Below are 24851 nucleotides of genomic sequence, written 5' to 3' on the forward strand. Positions count from 1 at the left end.
GGTGTGTGTAATGTTACCAGCAACCATGTTGTGTTTTGCCAGAGCTCCAATGTGCCCAGCCTCACCGCTCTCCCTATTAATGTTTAATAGGAAAAGCAGCAGGACCCAGCACATTAGTCCTCCAGAACGGCAGAATGAGTTTGGAAACTGCACTATGGTTGCTAGCAAAACTTTTTCCAAATACCTGGCTAATTACTGTAAATAAATCAGTATTGAGGAGGCACCTGACAGTTGAATCAAACGATTATTTGGCAGTCGTAGGATAATGAAGTATTATTTAACTATGTATGTTCATGTAAAGAGCAATTGTGCAGTCCTAGTCAAACTCTTCTTTTGCAAAACAAAAGAAGATGGAATCCTGTTTCTGCAAAAATGGTTCCTTTATGTAGCTGTGATCTATCTTGATGTGTGTGTTAAAAATTGCTTGCTAAAGTGCTGCTAATTTAGCTCAAGTTTTTGATACCCTTAGAGATTTCATTTTGTTTTACAGTATCAATATTGTTCCCCAGCTTAATGCTGTAACTTTGAATGCTCTTCACTGTCCCTGGTCACCCAAATTGGACAGTAATGATAATGAGAAGTAGTAGTATGGGCAAAGCCACTGAAGTGGGGAGAGCTGCTTTCCCAAGGTTTGCCTCCAGCAATTGCAGACTTCTGCTGTTTAGAGTAGTCCATGAGCTGGTAAGTTAGCTGCTGTCACTGAAGGCAGCAAAACTTGAGTCAGGCTGTTCTATCAATATAGTGTAGTAAAGTCTTCTAACACATAACAGTCTTTCCACGGGGATGGATTTTCCCAAGACGGTGAATGAAATATGCATCCAATGAGTAGTGTCAGTTTTCTTGTTTTTCTGCTATCGCTGCTTTTAATGATGTGAGGAGGGCATTGTTACACAGTTTACAATACCTAATTTAACATTTTGGTAGGCTGAGCCGTTTTGTTGACTTGAATTCTCTCCCTTAGTTACTGCTGCTCCGACCTTTTTAGTATAATACTGTCCAAATGTTTTGGGGTTTTTTTGTCCGTGGTCATTTGGTTTTTTGTTTCGTGTGTTTCATGCATCATTTTCAATGAGATTGAATCAGTGGTACTACATTCATATTCAACTTTTTGACAGCATGTGAAACTGCAATATGACTGCTGATCCGGGCAACTCTTAGAGTTGTAACCCACTGATTTTGTGTCCTGAAGTAAGACTAGATTTGTGCCTGAATCTTCTGAAGTTTGAATTATTCATGTTTCTATGCTTGCTTAAGTGGTAGCCCACTGGCTTCGTAGGTCACTGGCAATAATAAAATGTAAACAGGATTTCTCTAGATAGAGATGGAGCGTGTGCACAGACTCAGCACCACTGAAACTATCCCAAAACCTGAGTTGTAAATGAAATGAATCTTGTGCAGAAATTCAGAATGTCAGCAAAACATTTGAAGGACTCATGAAATGAATGTGGTCTGCAGTGCTACATGAAGATTCAGAAATCTGTAGAATTGATGGTGTAACTGAATTTGCCAGATTTCAGTAAAACATGCTGAGGTGCAATGGATGTATCCAATGGAAGCATTCATTTTAAAAATACAGCTGTGAATCACAAGTTCCAACAGTGATAGGGGACAGTATCTAGCAACAAATCAGGCCTCATCAATTCTTAGGCCAAGAAGGGAGAGAAATACGGAAAGCAAGCTAAATAAGTTGTATAATTAAATTTCTGTACAATTTGTGATGCATTCCCCTTTGGGACCACTATGGGGAAGTACAATATCTTAAATTATCTTGCAAAGAAGCAGATGTGTTGTTCTGAATCTACTGCATATGTCAAACAGCAATGCGAACTGCCAGCAGTTGTTGCTAAAGGTACAAGTATTCTTGTACTTTGACTTGAGCTTAATACTTCTGTTTTTCTCCAAATGGGAGCTGACACTTTTACAAGGAGAGTTATCAACAAGTTAAAAGTTTCTACAAGCCTAGGAACTCCATACAATTGCTAAAATTCAGTGATGTTTCAGATTGTAAGCAAACAAAGGCTACCTTTATGCCCCTAATGGCACTACAGCTGAAGGTGACGAATGGACAAATGTCATGGTCTCCTCTACTAAAATTGGTGGCATTGACTCAGCCTGCTTCCATCATCCAAATGTATTCATAGAATCATAGAATAGAATCATAGAACATGTTGTGTTGGAAGGGACCTCTAAAGGTCATCTAGTCTAACCCCCTGCAGTTAGCAGGGACATCTTCAACTAGATCAGGTTGCTCAGAGCCTCATCAAGCCTGGCCTTGAACGTCTCCAGGGATGGGGCCTCCACCGCCTCTCTGAGCAACCTGTTCCAGTGTCTCACCACCCTTATTGTGAAGAGCTTCTTCCTAATGTCTGATCTAAGCCTGCCCTGCTCTAGTTTAAAGCCATTGCCCCTCGTCCTATCGCTACATACCCTTGCAAACAGCCCCTCCCCAGCGTTCTTGTAGGCCCCCTTCAGGTACTGGAAGGCCGCTATAAGGTCTGCCTGGAGCCTTGTCCAGGCAGAACAACCCCCAACTCTCTCAGCCTGTCTTCATAGCAGAAGTGCTCCAGCCCTCGGATCATCTTGGTGGCCCTCCTCTGGACCCGCTCCAACAGGTCCATGTCCTTCTTCTGTTGGGGGCTCCAGAGCTGGACACAGTACTCGAGCATGTGTCATGTGTGAATAATCAAACATGAGCTTGGAGACTGTTCCCACAAAGCGTACCTCGGAGCTCATGAAATGCAACTGTCAGTTCTTGCTAAATCAGTGATTCTGTATGCATTAATAATGGCTGCAAGTGCACAGATATGTATATGTAAACTGCCATCTTGTACCAATCAAAAGATTCCCCACAAAAAGTAGGCTGGTGTGTAAGGTCATTTCAAGGAGATCCTGAAGGAGAGGAACTGTACATTTTAAATGTCATTACTTTTTAGTGCTTTGCCATTTTCCTATGACACAACTAATTATTCTCAGAAAATGTTGTTTATTTAAACGGTAATTCTGTAGTTCCCTATGTTCAGAATATTCTCAATGGGACCAAATAATTCCTTATAATATCAATCAGTAAGTAGAAAGAAATCGTCCTCAACAACATAATTACTGGTACTGCAACTAGCATGCAGCAGAAGGTATCGTATAGTCTACAGATACAGACAGATATGGACTTTTTGAAAAGACATCATTAAAATAAGCCATGTCAGCATATGAAGATGAAATTTATGATCATGGTGTAGTGACTTTGAACTGAAAGCAGTGAAGTCGCTGAACAACTTGCATATCATCCGTGAATTTACAAATCACAGCTCCCTAGCTCACCAAAGTCTAATTGCATGGAAAAGCCACAAATGTTGTCTGTTTTCCTGTTCAGCTGAAAAAGCAACTCGCTAATCAAGAATTGCAGTACTCCTCACCATCCAGAGGCCTTGACATGCTCAGTGAAAGGGAAGGGACAAAAGAGAACAAAGAAGTTGTTTTGGATTCAGTCAGTTCCACCCCATACATGAGATATGTCAGATTTGGAGGGAGACCTTGAGAGTGGAAACTCCTACTCAGGTCCTCTGCACAAGCTGCAAAGACAGATGTTTCCTGCTTTCTCACTCTAATAATCACCTTAAGTGCTAATCATTCTGCTTTTCAGACTGGTAACTAAAGCAGTTTCTTCCCTCCCTATTTTAATAAATTTAGTAAGTCATATCCAACGTGATCTTTAGTGGAAAGTGTCACAATTTATACTGATACTTACAAGCCCAATGAGTTCTGGGATGTCTGCTCTCTAATCATAGCACAGTGGAGATTTCCTTGGCAGTATAAAAAGTGGTCCAGACAAATAACAGCTGTGTTTTGGTTTTATAACACCTTGGCATGTATCACTTCATACTGACAAATACAAATCCCAGTTCTGATTTTGGATTCCTAGCCAAAAGCTGGAGTAAGTTTTGTTCTCTCATACAGTTTGGTATGTCTCTTGAGATGCATTCTCCGGTAAGATGCCAGGTGCCTTGGGGGCATGGCAAGTTCTAGAGGCACTTCAGCTCTATGGGCACTTCAGCACAGCACAAAAGCCATAACAGCTGACGGGTCCTTATTTGCATGCAGTTCATCTTCCATTTTCACTGGGGAATCATGCTCCCCAGTGCTTTAGTTGTTGCTTTATCCTTCTCAGCCGCCGTGGACAGGACAACTTTTCATTGTTTGCTTTTGATGCTGAGACTTGGGAAAGGACCTTGTCTCTTCTGAAGAAAAGAATCTATGTTGAGCTTCCTAAGTTGTTCGTTGTGCGGTCCAGTTATTTTGTCCCAGTTTGCTTGTCAGCCTTAATCTTCAGGAGTGTATATAAATACAGTGCTTATTGAAGTTTTTGAAATGTGTTGATGATGACAATCCATCGTTTGGGTGCTGAAACTGCTGAAGTCTGCGTGAATAAGGGTAGGCATTTTCCCAGTTAAGGCAAAAAGCAGTTTTTAAGCATGTATTGAATTGTTCTTTGCTTGGTGTTAAACTGTCAGCTTTTTTAATAGGGAGACAAGGCTCTAGCTGTACCAAGCTTGATGTAGAAATTATTGTATAGTTTTATGACCTGTATTGTTCAGCAAGTCAGACAAGATGATACTTACGGTCTCTTCTGGTCATAAATTCTGTAAGATGCTTAGATACCACATGGTTACAGTGTTGGCATAAATAAGCTGGTGGATACAGATGTAATTAATTTTTAGATGTTCATTGTAATTATTCTAGTAGTAGATGTCTAAATTTGTCTGTAACCTATTAGAGAAAATGTCCTGCTGTATTAGTGCCACTTGTAAAATTTAATGGCTGTACGGCCTGCGACTGTGGTTCTGCTGTTGCCTTTTTGTTCTAGAAGTGTACTTGTGGTTCCACTAAAATTATGACCTAAGCTGCACACTAAAGCACGGAGTTAGCTCCCAGTAATCACAGCCCACGAGTGCTTGAGAAGGACTCCAGCTAGGAGGAAGGGCATACAAGTGGGACTGATAGAGCCATAGGGCGTGGGTCTGACACACTCCAGGTGGGAACAGTGGAAGAGTGAAGATGTTGGCATTTGGTTTTGAGGCTGAGCATATTTCCAGAAGGCCTGTTCCTGAATTCTGGGATGGTACAAAACTTCTCTTGGACTCACTGAGAAGTTGTTTGTGCTGCTCTTCTAGAGTAGGTTTTAACTTCCAGCACATCCCGGTGGTTTTCAAAGGAAGGAATGGTGACCTCATGACAAGTAAGAGTGAGCCTGTTTTTCTTTTTAGTTGCATGAAACTATGACATTTATCTTTTATTAGATTCGTTGTGTTGTCAAAAAATATCTCTGGAGATGCAAGAAAAACAGTATATGGTCAACTTATTTATACATTTTTATTTTTGCTGTAGCTCTTGACAAAGGCAGAGATACCATCAGGGTAACAGCACTGTAGTTGCTTTTCAGTTACTTTGATGTACTTTGTTAGTGCCATCAGCTTTTAAAAAGTAGTACTGTTTCAGCTAGGGGGTTTGAAGAGCCCTGTATACGTAGCCCATGGACTCCTACCAGGTACTGCTGTGGTGTCGTGGTTTAGCCTCAGATGGCAACAAAGAACCACGTGCCGCTCGCTCGCGCCTTCCTAATACAGGAAGAATCATAAGAAAAGGCAAGACTCTTGGGTTGAGACAAAGGCAGTTTAACAGGACAGCAAAGGGAACAGGCAAACAACAACAACACGGATAGGGGAATATACAAACGCGATTACGGAAGCGCCGCTCGCGGCCGGACCCGGGACACCCCAGCCCGCTTTTAAGCAGCAACTTCCTGCCCCCTCCCCCGGCAGCTCAGGGTGGGCGTGGCTCACATGGCATGGAATACCAGGAAAAATTAACCCTATCCCCACCGGAACCAGGACATGTGGTATTTGAGAAAGGAATTAAAGAAATAAGATAATGGTGGTTGACTTTGTCCATGTGTGGATACAACTGAACGTTTTACAACTTTAACTACTGCTAGACTAAATGGATGACGTTCAGAGAATGAATGCAGACAATGCCCTTTTATGTATTTTCCTTGTTGAGAGAATAACTGGAAATACAGCTATGAAAAGGGGACAGCCATCTGACAGCCTTTGACCCATGGTGGGCTTTTTATCCTGTGTATTTTGGCAGTCTGATACTCATTCAAGCTATTTGATTGACGCATGGTAAAGATTAATTAAATATTTCCATTTTTTAAAGCCTGGAAAAGATATGAATATTCTGTAAGGAAGCTTTGCATGACTATTACTGTTTTCTTTAGCAAAGAATGCATCGGTTGCATTTATAGTGGCCATAAATGAATAACTTTAATTATTTTCAAAGTCAAGAATTTATTGTTATTTCAAATAATGTTTTAATTGTCTAATAACTCAAATTATTAGTCTAGTTACAATATCCCCTCATATTCCAAGTTAACATGGGAAAGCTTCAATTTTTTTCAATTCAGTATTTAGTTTCCTACAGCTGGTAGGGATCTCTAAACAGAGAGACTGATTTGGAGTTTGGAGGCTGAGTGCCAGCAGGTGCTAAAACTCTGTGGCCTGGATATGCGCAAGTGCTCCTCAGTTATGCTGTTTGTTGGCGGTACCCTCTGAAATGGTGAGGCCTCACTACAAATGTAAACCCTTTTGAGCTTCAAAGGCAGGTGAGTATTCACTGCATGGTATAGATGAGGAAGGGAAAGGGGCTACCTTAGGCCTGAAAGAAGCTACACAAGAAAACTGAGAGCGATACAGGCTGATTCACACAGTCTTGAGTTTTGCAAAGCCAACAAGTATGTGCTTTCAGGGAGGATGCAAGGCTGCTGGACCCCCTCCACCCTGGCCAATGAAAAGGTCATGTCTCATTCCCAAGTCCCATCTCGGCTGAAGCCTCATGGCCTGGATCCAGGCTGGGGAGGCATTGGCTTAATTATCTCCATTAGCTCATGGGCTGCTGCTGGGGAACAGACAGCAGTTAGTGTCTGGGCTAAAGCCTTCCTCAAAAATGCAAGCAGAAATATTTTCTTTCTTTTTTTTTTTTTTTCTTTAAGAGTTGCAAAAGCAGGTTCTTCTATTTCTCTTCTCCTGCAGTCTTCCAGTCCCAAATGCTTCCATTTCCTGGAGAAAAGACAGGAAAATTTCAGATCTTCAAGCTTCCCGTGATTAATGTGCTAACCTGTTTTTGTGTCAATAGGAGCCTCCAACTACGTGTTCTTGTATGTGTTGTTTTAATACATTGACTTGAGTCACTTAAATATTCTCACTGTGAGCAGCTTCTCATGTAAAAAACATGTAAATTTGCAAGGAGTTTCTCCTTAGGGTGATGATAACCCCTGAGAAAGTCTTTAGTTAGTAAAAGAAGCAAACAGTCTGTGTAAACTCAACAGTTGAAATCATGGAGGCGAGAGATTTTAATTAAGGTGGCTCTGTGAGGATGCAGGTGGTGAGCAGCTGTCTGCAATGTGGAGCCTTGCTCTGTGATGCCTCACTGCGCGTTACTGGTGTTTCATGGCAAGCACCTTCAGTTTGCTGCTGGAGCCAACACTGATATATAGTTAGCATGACTTGGGATGTGTTTGCTTTCTGCTCTTCCCTTCAGTTTGGACTTGAAAATCTTCTACTTTTAATGGAAACTTGAATACTGAAGCATCAAGTAGCTGGAGATTAGCAACAGTAAGTGTTAGGAAATTATGTACTCTTCAGTGTGCAGTCTTTTTTTGTCAAAGCTTTCTCATTGTCACTAAAATGCTGTGTCCAAAGATGCACTTTCCTTGGAATTTGGAAAGCAAATACTGATTTGTGCATTTGAACAAGTGGTAAGCCTTACAGAAAAACACTTGTCCGTCTTTCTTGCTGATACTTACCTTTATAGGATGTATATTTATAGCCTTACTGTTCTAATAATCTTAGGCAGCTAGCCCTCAAGATAACTGAAGCGTGACTTTTGTTGCAATTTATCCTTCTTGTTGAAGGGGATTAAATAATATAAAACAAGGGTTAGTGGAAGTGTCGTCTTGAATTTTGGATGCTTTTCAGTGCATCTTTTAGAAGGCTTTCTTTCCATTTCTTTGTTCAAAATGCTACTGTAGGAGGAAAAACAGCACTTGGGATCGTTATGTTATTCAGTGAATGTTGTGCTGATAGCAATATGATACGCTGTGTCAAAAGAACCAGGTGCAAGAATTGCTTTCTAGATGCATAGCAATACTCTGTGCACAAGTTTAGGTCCTTGTGCCGTATAATACGGTGTGAGACTGGTGGCAGCCAGGCTTCTATATAACCTGCAGATTGGAGAGGAAACGCTAAACTCATCCATGATCAACAGCTGTCTCTTTAACAGCTTTGGACAAGAGAATGTTTAGCAAATTGTAACATTTTTTTGGAAAACACCATAATTTATAGCCTTTTCTGTTTCCTTATCTGTTGACTCCACTGGGGCTGGCTGTGCTCTCTGTTCAGTGCATCTGTGCTGAAGGTGACCGACAGTGTTGGTTGAAGAAGTTACTCCGTTATTTCTCAAAAGTTTGGATGGGCAGCAGACTTTTGTCTGTCTGCGTTGCCCATGCAAACCTGCTCCTGAAACCGCAGCTGGTGCTCTTCACTTTTAGACCATCCCTGAAGTTAATAACAGGACCCCTCTGGTGGGGATCACGTCAGGAATCTGATCACTCTGTCTCCAGAGCCATGCTTCATTCATAGGTGGAAACTTAGTATGGCTCTCTATACTTCATTATTTGTAACAAGTAAATAAAATTTAGCCAAAGGTTTGTTTTGGTTTTGTGGGTATTTTTTGCTTAGCTGCTAACCTTAAAATAGATATCTGAGTAATAACGGAGATGAGATTGAATGTAAACCATCTTAAAAAGACAAATACCACTGGAACCTTAAAATCTGTATTAATCAAATTCTGTTTTCATTACCTATTTGAAGGATTTTCTATTACTGCAAAATGAACTGTGAAGGGCATTCATGGATCTGCTGGTATAGATAAAAGCAGTAGTACGATTGGAGAGCTTAATCCATACCACAGATTGGTGGTTCCCAATCTTTCTGGCCGAGTTGGCCACTTAGTTTCTGCTTATGCCAGAGGAGCACCATTCCCGCCTCCCTGTTAGGTGGGGTGGCAGTGTGTTGGAAAGAGTATCCCCTGCGGATGTGATGCCTCGGAGGGGACTGCTGCTGCTGTTTATTTGGCTGCTGCCTGCTCCCTCCTTGATCACTGGCGAAAGAGACCAGGAGTGGCTGCTGGTGAAGCACCCCAGGCTTTGGGCTGTGGGGTGAGGGTCTGACAGCAGCCCATCGGCAGCTCCCCAGTCCCAGGTGGCAGGACCCTCATCACAAGTGCTGTTTCCACCAGCAGGACAGATGGGTCTTGTCAGAGCTCAGGGTTTACCTGTGCCTTTTGCCTTTTCAGGCTCACCCTGTCCCTCTCTGTCCCCCAAGTAGAAGCATTTACCTGTCAGATTTTATCTGCACAAAACATCACATTTCTCTCAAATCAGGATCTTGAGGATACAGCTATTTTGGCACTTGCTATAATTATACGCCAAAGGCCTGACTTTATGCCAGAATCTGGAATTCTTCTTATGCACAATGGCAGACCCACACTGCAACGAGGTCTCTCACACCACAGTCCTACTTGTAAAACAGAAGCGTAAGAGCAGAGCAAACAAGTTATAAAACAGTTATTCTTTACAGGTTTCCAAGTTTAGGGTGTATGGTTAGTTACCTGATGGAGGCCCTGCCTTTTTAACTTCTCCAGTTTATCAGCCTTTTGTTTTAAGATGAGTCTCCCTGAGTCATAGTGTTTTACCAGTTCAGGCAAAACCCACCCTACTCATGTACTATACCGCTGCCTTTATTTCACTGCTCATTGTTGCTAGCGCTCACATTAGGATGCAGAATTACACAGAAAGCTAGAGGCTTTCTCAAGACCTGCTTGTTAATTTTTTCTCCTCTACAGGCACAAAACAGCCTTGATTTTTGTGTAGTTATGTATACAAGCTCTATGCGAAGAGGCTGAACGGCCCGGGTACCCATTGCATTTGGCACATCTCAGTGATTTGAGGCTCCCATGGTTTGTGTCTGTCATGTCTCCTTTTCGTTCCCTCTGGAAGTGAGGGAAGGAGCTCACAAATGCAAAGGTAGTCTGAATTTCAGACAAGTCTCATATGATGACCATTGTGTTGCAGCCTGTCCAGTTACTCTGGAAGAAGGTTAGCATTCTAGTTACTGTTGCTAAAAACATGAAATAAAGGCTTTCTGAAGTTTGACAGCAGTGAGCTGACTCATGCTCTTTTGCCAGAGTCATTCCATATTTCAATGGCTAAAGACTTTTTTAGGTGAAAAGTACTTTATTAAAAGTAAAGGTTGTGTACATTCTTCATTTGTCACACTTTGAAACTGAAATTTGAGCTGGCGGCAGAGAAAATGTTTTTTTTATGCATTTTAGGGGACAACATATTTATCTTTTCAAGTCCTTTTTCTCAGTAATGTGTGTGGTTTTGTTGTTTTTAAAAAGCATTGTCTTAATTTTGCACATATCTAGGAATTTGTCTCCCTCCTAGAGCTGACGGAGAAGAGGCTCCAGAGCTCATGCAGGAAGTGTTAAGAGTCTGTGGGTCTGGGTGAAGGGTATGAACCAAATTTCTTGTGCCAGATCCACGTGCTTACAACAGGCCTATCGCTGTGCAGGCTGGGTTGTTTTAGGACAGTGAGTACCTCACTTCTAGTCATCCAGCTGTCCCTAAAAATGGCCTTTTTGTATGTGCAGAAAGAAATTACTGGGATCGCATGCAGAGAGAGAGATGCATCCACGTGATCCTTCAGACACATCGGATGTCCTCTGCCCTGCTGCTTTCAGGCTTGCCAAAGTTGGTAGGGTTGCTCCAAACCTGAGAAAACAGATGACCTTTAAGGAGGCTTGCAAAATATAATCCTCCTTGTTGGTTACTCGTGGGTGGCAACTTAAAAATATGCCTGAAATATTTGCTGGTTTCCAAACTGCACCGGAGGGCCACGAGTAACTACAGTTGAAAGGAATGAGCTGGTGTCTGTTGGAAATTATACTGATTATCAGGGGCTGCAGTGCAGGACTTGCTTGCAGAAGAAGGATCTTTAATACTACAGTGAGAAATGTGGAAAAGGTACGTGACATGAAGCACTGAGAAGCTGAAGCTCTTGAGCTCTGCTGCAAGATGTTTTATTTTCTCTTAACGCCAGCAGGATTATGTGGGTGTGAGTGCTATAAATGTTGCCCACGTGGCTGCTCTGAGGAGCCCTGCTTTAACTTTTTAGTAATTCTGCATGGGATGGAGTGGGGAGGGGACTGAAACCTGGGCTAGACTTTCTTAGTGTGCAAGTGAACTGCATAGAAGAGAGCATACAAGGGATGTCATTCTAACTGTGCAGAACAGCACTGAAGAACAGCTTGTTCGAAGTTTGGTGTATTGTGGTGTTGTCCAGACACTTGCTATATGAACTCTCTCCCTCTACCCAGGTTTTAGATTTACTAGGGAACCTGTCTGAGGAATAAAATGTACCCTGTGAAATCTTGGTTTGTGCGAACCGCATAGCTGTATTTCCTAAGTGATTTATATTCTCTAATTATTAAAAATTCAGACATGCAATATGAGCTTACTTCTTTGCAATTATCTAGTAATGTAGAAGAAAATAAGCTTAATTAGGTAAGTATATCTTGGAAACATAAAGTGACAAATCCAGGTTGTTACTAATTTCAGAACGTGTTTGAAGTTCAGTGCAGTAGGAATACCATTTAACATCCTACAATAACCCTCAACTGATGTGAAACAGAACCCAGACCATTTCTTAAATGCTGCTGAATTTTATGAAAACTGAGTAAAAAATACTGATGTGACTGCTCATAGTACAGCTTCTTTCATCAGGAACAATTTTCAGTGCTTAGTCAGAAAAGTTAATTCTGGCTTTGCAGTTTCCTTTTTGTTTCTTCTCTGTGGTCTCCATTAAGCTTTCCCAGATCCTTCACAGGTTGATGGATTCCATGCTGGCAAAGTCCTCAACATCCCTCTGTGGTGGCTGAGGGGGTGGCGCTGGTGGGGCTGGTCCCCAGCTGTGTGAGAGCAGAGTGTGCTGCAGCTGCCACCTGCTCATCCATGGCTCCCTCAGCCCCGTGAGGTGGGGACCGCAAGCTTTGCAGGAGAAATTCAAGCCAGCCACTAAGCTAAACAGCATTCCCTGTGCCTTACATGGCAAAAAGTTTGTAAAATTCAAAAAGTTTCAAGAAAAGAAACATTTGATTGTCAAAAAAACCCCAAACAAACAAACAAACAAACAAAAACCAAACCAAAACAAAAAAAAAACAAACAAAAAACCAAAAAAACCCCCCCTTTTGATAATTGTATTAATAGAGAAGTTGTTCCAGGTATCAGACATGGGCTCTCTGCTTCTGATGCAGGATATCTGTATAGAGGAATGACATGTAATGTATCAGATTAACCCCGTATGACCTCAGTGTCATCTGTTCAAAATTTGCAGTAATTATATACAGCAGAAACGGAGCAAGGATGTCTGCAGCTAGAGCTTTAGAAAATAGTCTGTGGCTATTTATCATCTTGGTCCCTAAACAAGAAAGAAAAAAATACTGATGTGACTGCTTATAGTACAGCTTCTTTCATCAGGACAATTTTCAGTGCTTAGATTCTCAAGAATCTTTTTAAAAACTATTCTCAAACAAAATTTCCTTTCATATCATATCAGAGTGCTTTTTTTTTTTCTGGGGGAAAAAAAAACCAAACCCAAAACCAGTAGTAGTCAATATGTGGAAACCAAAGTTGTATAAAAGTAGCAGCATGTGAACAGCAGCTGAGAAGCTTGATAGTTTCTTAGGCAACTAAAGTGCTGTTAAGACTGTTTCTTTGGAATATTTGTCTATGGTAAAGATTTAAACATAGGTCAAATGAATATACAGTGCTTTTTCAGTTTGCAACAAAAGACAATTTTTCTCCAGCCATTTGGCTTATTTTAGCTATGGGCATTGTTACACTAAATTGCATAATACACAGTATTTTCAGTCTTTTGTCAGTAAGGAATTAATCCTGTTTGTCTGAAAGCAAAAGTATGGGTTTTTTTCTTTATGGAGCATAAAGTTGAAATGTTATGTTTTCTAATTTTTGCAAAGAAAAAGTTCTAGAAGAGTATTTGTTCATTTCATATAATTAGGAACTTGATCAGCACATATTTTTTGAAAATATATTCTGTATGCACATGCACAGCTGTTCTTAAATATGGAACAAGTGGGAGTTTACAAGCCATGGACTTAACACCGTTCCAAAAATTACTTCAATGCTTCCAGTGCCTGAATCTCATTGATTCACTATTGGTTTGGGACTTCTTTTGTTTTATTTAGAAGGTGTGACTTGGGAAGCAATTACACGGTTCTTTCCTTTCCTTCCATGCCTACTCTGCATTGGCCAATGAATAATTCCCTACATTTTTAAACTGGAGATGTAGTTTTTCCTGTCTCTGAGCTTAAACATTTCATTTGCATAGGTAAATGATGTTTTGCAAAAGGTAATATGCATAATGCTAGATTAAAGAGCAAAATACCTAATAGGTTGTCAAGTGATAATTTTTCAGCTAATATCCTAAAACCAGTGATTTTGTCTACGCCTTAAATATCAGTGTTACAGGCTCCTAAACTGGTTTAACTAAAAGATAAGCATTTCCATGTCTGTGTTAGGTTGATGGTTGGACTAGGTGATCTGAAAGGGTCCCTTCCAACCTAGGCAACTCTGTGATTCCATAGGGTTTCTATTTACTTATTTTCTTCATGTACTTTCTGTGATTTGCTTTTTGAAGAGGCAGAAAACAAATCTGTCGTGTACATCCATACTAATTATCCATTACTTAAAATATAGGCTCAATCTAGTTTTAGGAAATGTTTTTTTAACCCTTTAACACTTTTCTATAGCTTTAAACCGTATTTCAATTACAAAATAAGTTTGTTACTCTTCAGTAAGGATTAATGAAATGTGTATCCTGCCTTGTAAGTAAGGAGAAAGGGAAGGGAAAGAAATGTCCAAAGCAATAAAATCTGTTCCTCATTAAGACCATTATCTGCCTTAATGTAATCATGTTCAAGTCCAGACATCCTTTAATCAATGCAGTCTGGACCGATATCACAACAGCTCTTCAGAAAGTACAGATAACACCCGTGTCAGTAGTCTCACTCAGGGACAGGCTTAAACGTGCATCCAGAAAGCAATGAAACCAGAGGAGATAAGAGAGAGCTCTGAACTGTGTCTCTGGTGACACAAGTAATATACTTCGGGTTGTAATTTTTTGATAGTTGACTGTACATTTTTCATCAATAAAAGCAGAATAACTAGAATAAAAAGTACTTGCCGCAAGAGCAAAAGCTGAAATCTTTTTTGGGGGACTTAAGATTTAATGGAGAGACCTTTAGGTGTTTCTAAGTAGCTTTGATTAGAAGCCAACACTTTTAACATTCCAGCAAAGGCATGTTAACATTCTTTCTTTCCTTCCCCCTCCAACTTTTAATATTTATTTAACATGGTTTTCCTGGGGACCCAGGCTTCTGGCCAACCAGGTTGTTTTCTGGTCTGAAGTGTGATCCCTGGCCCCACCAGCAAACCAAGAAAAGCAGTAACGGTGGGAATTGGAAGGTATGAGAAGGAGGCTGGGATTTGCTCAGACAGAATTAGGTTTTTCTTAGTGCTTCTGGTCATTACACACTCTTCTTGTAGAAGGCAAACAATCAAGAGCATTTAGGTCCCAGTAAATACCTTCCACCAATGTGCAGCTACTTAAAGAAACCGAATGAGTTCTGTTGATGATGTTGAGGGATCAGGAGGCTGGGATTTAAGTGCTCATGTATTTTAAGATGTATAAATGCTTACAAAGGGCCAAGAAATGTTGAGTATTATAAATGGTTATGACCAACAAATGGCACCTAACTTTGGAATTGCCTGCTTGACTTACATCCCCCTATTTTGTGGAAATGAAGGAGCTCGCCCAGTGTATGAGTAAGTGATTGCCTCCCAGGAGATGCTGCAACGTTTGGGCTGAGGTGTTAGGTTGTTTGGGTTTTTTTTTTTTTGAGTCAGGAATTAGGCCAGTTGCACTCAAGGGAACAAGTAGGCTTCTGCAAGCGCAAGAAATCTCATTCATGTGCAACTCTGAGGGTAATGACCTGCAAGGGGAATCCTTACAGTATAGGACAGACCCCTGAGAGAGCTGCAGGAAAGGATCTCATTAACACAGCCCCAAAATTAAATAGCTTAATTGGAAGAAGTAGAACTAAAATGATGCAGAATAGGGGTTAAAATGGGAGAGTCCCTTCTAGTGTGCAGAACAGTTAGCCAGCTGTTGGCTCGTGACTCCTTCCTGCCAGGGCCCAAAGGGGAGCATGGGACTCCCATCCTTGCGCTGCTCGTGTCAGACATGCACTGAAAAGCCAGATGAAACCATTATTCTCACTTCTGTTGGTAGATGTTAGGAGCTTTTTAAATAATGAATACAAAATTAAAATTGTTAATGTATGTGCTGTCTTGTGTGTCCAGCTGTCTTAACACTAATCCTGCAAATTTCTATTCTTGTAGAGTAGAACCAGTACCTAGGTATGCATTTCTAATCACAATAATGAGACTAGTCACATGCAAAAACCTGCAGGGTTACAGTCAAAGCTCTGAATATGTTGCATCTGAAATGCTGGTGAGACTGCCTTCTGCAGTTACTTATGCTTGGTTTTCCAGGGCTCACCAAGGCAGAAAATTGCTATATAGCAGCTATTACTTCGGTTTTCCCTTTCTTCTTACTATCCCTTATGTTAGAGCTCTTCATATATCAGCGGGATTGATTGAGAGCCCGTTGTTGTATGAGGATATTCCCAGGAGGCTCTCTGTGATCCCCATTATGGTTTGTTTGTGCTCCTGGAGCCTTCCAGAAGAGCAATTTCTTGAAGCAGAATTCTTAGTTAGATTAAAAGAAGATTTTAGGTTTCTTGAAAAAATGAACAGTTTCATCTGTGTCCTGATAGACCCAAGGGAGAGGACGAATTTTTCTGTCTTGCGTTCTGAGTCAGTTTTTTTTTTCTCCATTTTACTGATGTAGTTCCTGATAACATTGGTTATTTTTCTCTCATTTAAGCTAGAGAAAGCATTGAACATGGCTGCAGAAGAAAGATGCTTCTAACTACACCCCTTTTGCTCTGATATGTGAATGATCTCTCAGTGCTGTTGCTGCTGTGCAGGTTTAATGCCCACCTCATGAGAAATCATTCCTGCCTGGTTCTTCCCTGAGCTCTGACTGAAGCAGGATTGCCACCGTAGGGCTTGATCCTTTGGATCCTTTTTTTTTTTTTTCTGTGCCTGACATGATGTGTTTAGAATAGGAAAGAAATTGGCTTCATGTAGTAGGAGTTGCACCATGAATTTCAATAGCTTATCTTCTGGCAGTTTTTGGCTGCAAAAGGATGATAAAAACATTGCCCCAAGATGTCTCCACCACTGACTCATGAGGGTGTCTTCTGGAAGCAGTTCAAGCTTTTCGCCCCTTTTCTTTCTGGGTAAAGACGGTGGGCTTGACCAAGTTTAAAAGTACAGTACTGCTAGATCAGCAAGGACAGAGAGGTTAATGTAGGTTTTCTTTTACTTTTTCCAACCACAGCTTAACCAGAAGAATGTAGATAGTACACTGCATTTTATGAATTTACTGAAGTGCACAGGGGTGATGTTTAATTAAGCCTTTGCGATTATAAGCACTGGCCTCAAGCACAAACAAAGCTGCAGCTGTTTGGGATGATGCAGGTTGTGCAATCTCTGCTGCGTAGACCATACTCACTGCCAGGAGGGAGTGAAGGGGAGAAAACAAATCACTGCCAGACCGCGTTGCACCTTGCATGGACCTAGAGAGGAAAGCAGTTCATTTCCACAGCTTTCATTTCAGTGCTTTGTAACATCCAGGTTTGGAAGGGTGCACATAGGAAACTGAGATGTAGCCAGTGAGCCAAGCTATCTGCTTTTTGCTGTTTGGATGTTATTTTGTATGTTCTTCTGATTTTTGTAATTTCTTTTTCTTCTTGTATGCAAAGTTATTTAGGAAGCAGCCTATTTGTTAGATGCATCCCAGAAAAGGATTAAATTGTGTTTTTAGCCCTCTCCTAGACAGATCAGTGTCAGCACGTGGCTGGATAGCTTAGACTTCTAATGGATTTCAAGAGTTTAGCATTAGAGGAAATAAATCGGAAGATGTCAAGCACCTCTTGTAACAGAGAGGAAGCAGACTGGACAAAGGAATTTAAAATACCCACCCAGTTCAAATATTAAAAACTGGGGGTAACAAATGGAATTTGATAAGGAGAGTAGAATTAATGGTGTGAGCTGAAGTAGCTATCATGATGATACCAATACGAAGGCACTGATGTATTTCCATATAACAATTTCTTTGTAAGCAATAATTTTTGTCTTTACGTAAAATAAATGTCTGCTACTACATAAATGTAGGATGTACATGACAAGTTGGAAAAGAAAATTATCTTGATAAAGTGCTCTACCTTCTGAATATATCTGCAAAATTGAAAAAGTGTTAGTATCACTAGTATACAACAGCCAAAATAAATCTGGTAGCTAAGCTGGAGGAAGGCTAGGGGTTGGATTCTTGGCTAGCGTGTATGGCTAAAATCTGGGACTTTGGCACATTTTCTGTTGTTTTGTTTACTTTGCTGTAAGATTGGTGGCTTGCTTAGCCTCCCTGGGCCTTTGTTTTCCCAGCTGTACTTAATGAAAGGAAGATTCATGCTTTAAAAAAACAAATCAGATTGTGAAATTCACAATTGTGTATTTTAACTTCTAATGTTTTCATATCATAAACTTCTCTTCTAATTGGAGGTATATCTTCAAATTACTTTCATTAGGAAAATTACTTTATCACCTTTAAAGATCCTTAAAACCATAACATTTGAAATCCTGGGATTTATGTTTCGTGATCTTTCAGGGTTGCGTACTTTCCTCTTAAATCTCAAAGTAAGCAGTGATGGATTTCTGTATATTAGTTACAAACTAGCACTCTCAGAGGTCAGCATTGTCTTACTGCTTTGTCACAGAGACTTTGTTTACTTGAAGCAAGTTACTTCTGCCTCCGTTTTTCCTCTGTGATTGGGATGAAGTGTTTTTCTTCAGGGCAATGCTGTCTTCCAACTTTCTGTCCTAGTGAAGATGTTCAAGTATTACAGGGATAGAAAATGGAAAGACTAATAGGTAATGCCATGAGTGAATGTTTTGGTTCCCGTTTCCCAAACACAACCGACCGGTAATTATACATGAGACAGAAATTTAATATCGGAGACTTGTGTCAAGACCCATTCAGGTATGCTTTGCTTGAAATTTTGTTCAGGTACATGTTGTTTGGAATAACAGCAGCTGAGCAGGGATTGACTGAGGACTCATGAATGTGAAAGCCTCTGGAAAGGGCTAGCAAGACATAGATCATAGAATTCAGGAGAGCAATAACTATTCAGATCAAAACCTGAACTAATAAAAAAAATATCATTTTCCTTTCTCTTACCTCCCTCTTTCCTCCCTCTTCCTCAGGATTTTGGTTAAGGGTGGGGGGGGAATCATCACAAGCCATGGCAATGTTTCTTTGAAAGTGTTCATTGGCTTTGGATGCTTTTGAAATGTTTGGGGTTTTTTTAATTAGAGCAATGACCTTGTCCCTCCTATATATGCAAAGAAGATTGTCTTCCTCTCTTCTTTGCTTGTTTGGCAAGTGGGAGAACTGAGCAAGTGGGAGATACGCTGTCCTTGGGAGAGGCTAACAGCAGAAATAAGGAAAATGTTTTTCACAAACATCTCATCTTTTCCTAGCCAGTAATAGGAAATGAAATTTTGAGAGGTAAGTTAAGAAAAAAGTAGAGAGGAAAGTCTTTATTTCCCTGCTGATTCTGGACTTTGACAGTCAGAAAGTGTGGGAAAAGAAAAACATTAGGTGAGGGATGACCTAGGAAGTTTAAAAAGGATGTAAGGGATAAATTTTGTGTGTGTGTGGTTTTTTTTTCCAAATTTTCAAACAAAGTAAAGTATTTGATTGTACTCTGTGATGAAGCACCTGGTAAATGCTTTTAAATGAACAAATAAATATTTATTTCCACATGGCACTACAACTTAGAAAGCAACTGAGAATATGCTGTCTGTATCTGTTTGTGCCTGAATATGAAATCCTGTATCGTTTCGGTAGTGTTTCTTTTAATTTTTACGTGCATTACAGCACTCGGATCATGTCTTTTATTATAATAAAACATTAAAACATGACTTGTAACTACACTTTAACAGTAAAATTCCACATAAACCAAAAAGCAATACATCTTTAGTGTGGTTTCATCATTCCTTATTAATACTATAAATGGGGACTATAAATTTCTCTCTTCTACAATACATGTAATAAAATACTTAATGGATTGTGAATGACATGTTATAAAACTTGGCATTAAGCACTGCAATTTATATTTAAATGCATCTCAGACATAAATAAATGCTCTATAAATAGAAATCTATCTGAATTCAGAATACATGTAACCACTCATTTAGGTGTAGCAGTCTGGATGATGAAATCATTAGATAGTAATTTATTTCTGCAGAAACATGCATTTGTGTATTCTGAAGAGAACTCCCCTAACCACTCTGAAAAAACGCTCTTAAATAGAGGATTTTTATAAAAACTAGAGGTGGTGTGTATATTCCTAGCAGGATTTTGGTAACCTGTAAACAGAATCCGTGATTTCAAAAGTACCAAACCAGAATAACCGCTACAAGTTAAAACAATGATCATGGGGAACAGGACCAGGGGTCTGAGGCAGACAAATGTGATGTGCTCGTGCAAACCACCAGTTATTCAGATTCCATCACCTCAGTGCATTTCTCCTTGTGGTAACAACTTAATAGCGGTTTAAAACTGATACAGCACCCATTGCCTGAACTGCCACTGTTGGCAATGACTCTTCTTCATTATAGGAAGCAAGTCTAATTAAGTCATTTAGCAAGACGGAAGTATGAAGCTTTAATGGAGAGGTTAAAAAAAGAAAAAAAAAAAAATTGGTCTTCCATAAGGAACCAGAAGGAACAGAGCAAGAGGAAACAGTTTCACAAATCTCAGTGAGGGCTGATGATAGTATACTAAACATATATATTAAAATAGTGTATTAAACGTTCAGCCATGAAGTGAGAGCCAAAGGATCTAAAGAACATGTTTGGATGAAAGTGGCCTTACGGTTCATTTCTAACGTGGAGGAACAAGACAGGATTTGGAAAAGGCCACTAAGTGAGTCCATTCCAGATGGCTCCCTTCAGGATCTTCAAGTGAAGACAGCTTAGGTATTTGGATGGGTTCAGAGCTGAGCACTTCATTTCTTCCTCTTGTGGGAGAGGTTAGTAACCATACCCACAAGAGAAACTACGCAGAATATCTGCAGCACAGCTCAGACATGAAAAAATGAAATAATTTACCTGCCTTTCTGCCCTCACTCTCTCTCTGCCTGTCCATGCTAACTACGGTCCTGGGTCCTGGCTGTATCCTGCTACGTCTTCTGCCAAGGGTGGAAACCAGGGTTTGTAAATTAACGTTGCTTTTGGCCAACAATTGGAAACCAAATAGATTCCTCTACAGAACAGGTCTCCTGCATCGATTCTTCCAAGTTTTGCATGCTGTCAGTCTTGCAGCTCTTCCATTAGCTCGGGGTATAGAGAGGCTGCTGAACAATAGTTTTCATTTTTCTGTGGTATTTGGTGCTGTTTTCTCTGGATGTGTGCACATGTGCTGCTCTGCATGATGCAGAACAGGGAGAGCACTTGGCTCACAAAAGGTTCCTAATGCTTAAAGCTTCTGTGTGACATGTTTTATGGTGGGCTGAACTTGCTCCTTGGGCAGATGTGACTTAGTAAAGAAAATACTCATTAAAAAAAAAGGGTCAGGGAGGTGGGGGAGATAGAAGAGCTGATTTCAGAGTTATCTGACTGGCTGTTTCTGCCCTGCAGAATGAGGATGCAGTAAGCAGGGATACGGTGCTAGCTCTTGGGCATCTGGAAAACTTTACTTTTGTGAAATCATTATAAGGTGTTTTCTCCCTTGTCCGACTCATCTTCTTTAATGAAACTGGACAGAGATTAATGTATTGCCATTGCAGATGGATTTGGGTATAATCACCCAGATACTCCTTCTATCAGCAGCAGCAGTATAAAGGAACATGAGGAAAATATTATGTGATTTCCTGAAGGAAAAAAAAGGACTATACCCCAAATTTAACACAAAACAGGTGCTGCTGCACAGATGGTGCTGGGGATTAATGCATGTAAACTTCCACCAGTACCTCAAATTGGAACGAAATTGGTTGAAAATGTAGTGGGGAAGGTGCGGGGATATGATGGAGTGATTGCATACCTTTATTTCCTTAAGAAAGCAGTTTGAAAATAGTTATTAAGGTTAGTAATTAATGGTTGCTAGGTTTGGCTTTAAAATGGGTTACTCTACTGCTCCAACAGAAATCACAAAGTAAATTACTAGCCTGGTGCTGCAGTCCATCAGTGAAGTTGTACTAAGTAGAAACAAGTTGAGAGGGGGCGACTGGGCTAGCACCAATATAGAGAGAAGACTTTTTTCACTCTTGCAACTACTTGTAACTCTAGTGCAAAGTGCAAAATCACCAAGGAGTTGCTGTGGAGTCTGGGGCTGAGGCTGAGCTACTGTCTGTGTATGTAACAGGATATCACTATTTCGTAATACGCCCTCTGTGTTTTTGTCTCTGTATCACTGCAGCACGCTTGCTGAGGTGGCAAAGCCAAAAAGGCGTTTGCTTCTGTCTCTGTCTAAGGAGGAAAAGTGTCTGGGCTGTGGCTTTAGCTCTTCGTTATGTAAACCTGCTATGTAATTTTAGCCAGCAATACCTCTAAACACTGAATCTATGGTATTGACTCTGCCACTGTGAAGATGTTGAAAGAAGGTGTGAAGTTTGCATAGTTTCATTTTCTTCCGATTACAAGTACTTCTCTTGAGCTTCAGTAATAACATCTTTTTGAAAGTGCACTCAAGAGGGAGAAAGTTAGTCTTCTGTGAATTTTCACTTTAGTATATTATAGAGCTCTTTTTCCTTGCTGCAATTACTTCAACTTGAATAAATTGAGGATTTCTTTTTGAGGTGAAGACCTCTCTTGAGCACAGAGATTAATTTTAAGGCCTTGATCATGTGGGTCACCTGATGCATGGGGTTTGACTTGGTCCAAAGCTGTCACGCTGCCTCTCTGTAAGAGGGTGAGGGTAAAACTAGCTGTGAGATTTCAGTGTAAAGGTGGCACCTTGAGCAGAATTTCTGTAACATTTCCTTCTCTGGGGAAAGCTGTGAGAGAGAAGATGCTGTTTCACTGGTGTCAGTATACTTGAAGAGGAATGGTTGCTACCCTTCCCATTTGCATCTTTTCCCAGATGCTCTTTTTGTTTTCTCCCCGATTCTGTTAGTCTGTCGGGCGAATACTTAGAGTTATTTATTAGATGGTCTTACCGGCTATAAGGTTTATAACTGAATTGGATGGTTTCCCTTTCCTTTAGGGGGAAAGACTGCAACCAGTAGGCACTCCTAGCAGCACCCTTCACAGCTCAAGAGGCACGCAGCCACCAGAATTGAATTAACTCGAGATAACCCATCTTAAGGCCAAAACAAAAACTTGCCAAAACAAACCAAAAAGCAAGTAGATTTTCTTTCATTAGTGCTGCATTTCCTCTGCTTGGAGCTGGTTCATTAAACTGAAAATTGTTCAAAACAGGCACCTCTGTAAAGAATGCTTGGAGCAAAATTAATTAGTTTTGCTAGGTTAGTAATGCACCTTGCTTGGACCGAAATTGAAATTATTTTTCGCAATAAAGCCACACCACTTTTTATCAGAAAGGTCATTAATTGTAGGAAATAAGAGTGTGATGGAAGAATTTGTCAAGTCTAATTTATTCATACAGTGGCCCTTAAAAATTATTGATTCGCCTCATGAGATGCAGCAGGATTTAAATAACATCTGAACATCACCTGACCAGCACTGATGTCTGTATTTAGGCTGAGGAGTTTCCAAGCTGTCCTTTTATATTGTTAAGATATAAATGGGTAAATCATGCCTAAGGGTATTCATAATATGTTGAAAAAAAACTAATTTAATCTGACCATGTTGATGTTTGCCGTTCCTTTTTTAGTAAAGATTCATGTCCTTTTTAAGTTGCAGTACAGTTTGGAGAAGAGCTTTATTTTGTATGGACAGTGTTTGTTGTGTGGTGATCCACTGAGAAATTAGCAGGGGCTCATCAAGCTTTGCCTAATTTTAATTCTGCGGCTGTTTCTTTGATAATTTAAATGGCTGGGTTTGATGCTTTTCAGTGGCTAACGCAAAACACAACTGCGAAGTCAGACTAGTAAATCTTGTTAAGAAATGGGTTTTTTTGTTCCTACAATGAGTACCTTCAGAAAACTGTGACTGTCACAAAATTGCCCATCACAGAAAGTAGGTTACGGGCAAGCTCATGGAGACAACACCCCTGGCTAGGTATTTAAAGCAGTTCACAAGATTCCAGCTGATGGACTGATGATTTTGGCTGGAAATTCCAAATAGCTTCACTTAATCATCATCTGTGCTCGCTTCTCGTAGCATCCCTCAGTATTTTTTAAGATGAAGAATGAGGATATATAGATCATATGTGTGATAACATCACTTTAATCTCACCCCACGAGGATATTGTCAAATTTCTAAGGCTGACTACAGTTCAGTCTTATCGTGGTATTCTGTTTCCCTCTGAGAATAATTGAAATGTTGCTGTTGCAGTTTCAACAGGAACAGCATGGTTTGGGTTTTGCGGGGAGGGGTTATTTTTGTTTTTCTCAAAGACAACTTTTGAAGATTTCTTCCCACCAACAGTTCTTTTGTCTCTCATGGCATCCTTACTGTTGGTGTCTTTTTGGTTTGGGTTTTTATTTCCCTCCTTATATGTAGGTCTTGCTACTGAATATGCTTTTCTTGCATGGAATTCTGCCAAACACATGAATACAGTAATAATAGGGACAATAAGTATCGGAAGTATTTATCACTTTGGACATTTTTATTCCTGCTGGAGTCTCTAATTTCCTCCCCCCCCCCAGCCCCGCTAACATCTTCTGTGTTGATTGATACACTCATTATACTACAGTGAGGTTTTTCCCCTCCTTTTTTCCTCTTGTGGAGAAAACATTTCTGCTGCAATATCTTATTTTTATGCCACTGATCATCTCATTATCTCTCTCTCAATAACTAATGTATTTTTAATATATTTAACTTTCTTTCATGGTACCAAATCCATGGAAGGAATAGGCACTGCTTCCCCAGCCCCCTTTTATTATCATAGCTTTGAAATGATTCACCAAGCCCTATTGCAAGTATCAGATTCCTTAATTTAAAAATCATGTTCTGTGTGTAGGTTTAGATGTAACATCAGTCTGACAAGCTCTTTCTCTTCATGGGCTACTGCATGAGACCAAAGACACAGCCTGAGCCATATCTACACAACCTGCACTTTGTGGGGAAAGTGTTTTCTCAGTGTTTCCCTTCCACAGAAGTGGAGGAATTACCATCCAGAACTCTCTGCGTACCTTCATAATCACCCAGTAACTAATGCGGTTGGAAGTGATATGATAACAGTCAATATGGAAATATTCAATATGCTGTTTCCTTTGGCTCTTCCAGTTTGCCAGAACTACATGCATGAAATCGAACACTTGTTTTTGTGTGATAGGAGACCTATCACAGGATTTAATCTTCCATATTAAAGTAAGTGTGTCAAGCTTGTCGCCTGAGCTTAGGATAC

Source organism: Chroicocephalus ridibundus, chromosome 6 (genome assembly GCF_963924245.1).
Source record: "Chroicocephalus ridibundus chromosome 6, bChrRid1.1, whole genome shotgun sequence".
NCBI classification, from domain to species: Eukaryota; Metazoa; Chordata; class Aves; order Charadriiformes; family Laridae; genus Chroicocephalus; species Chroicocephalus ridibundus.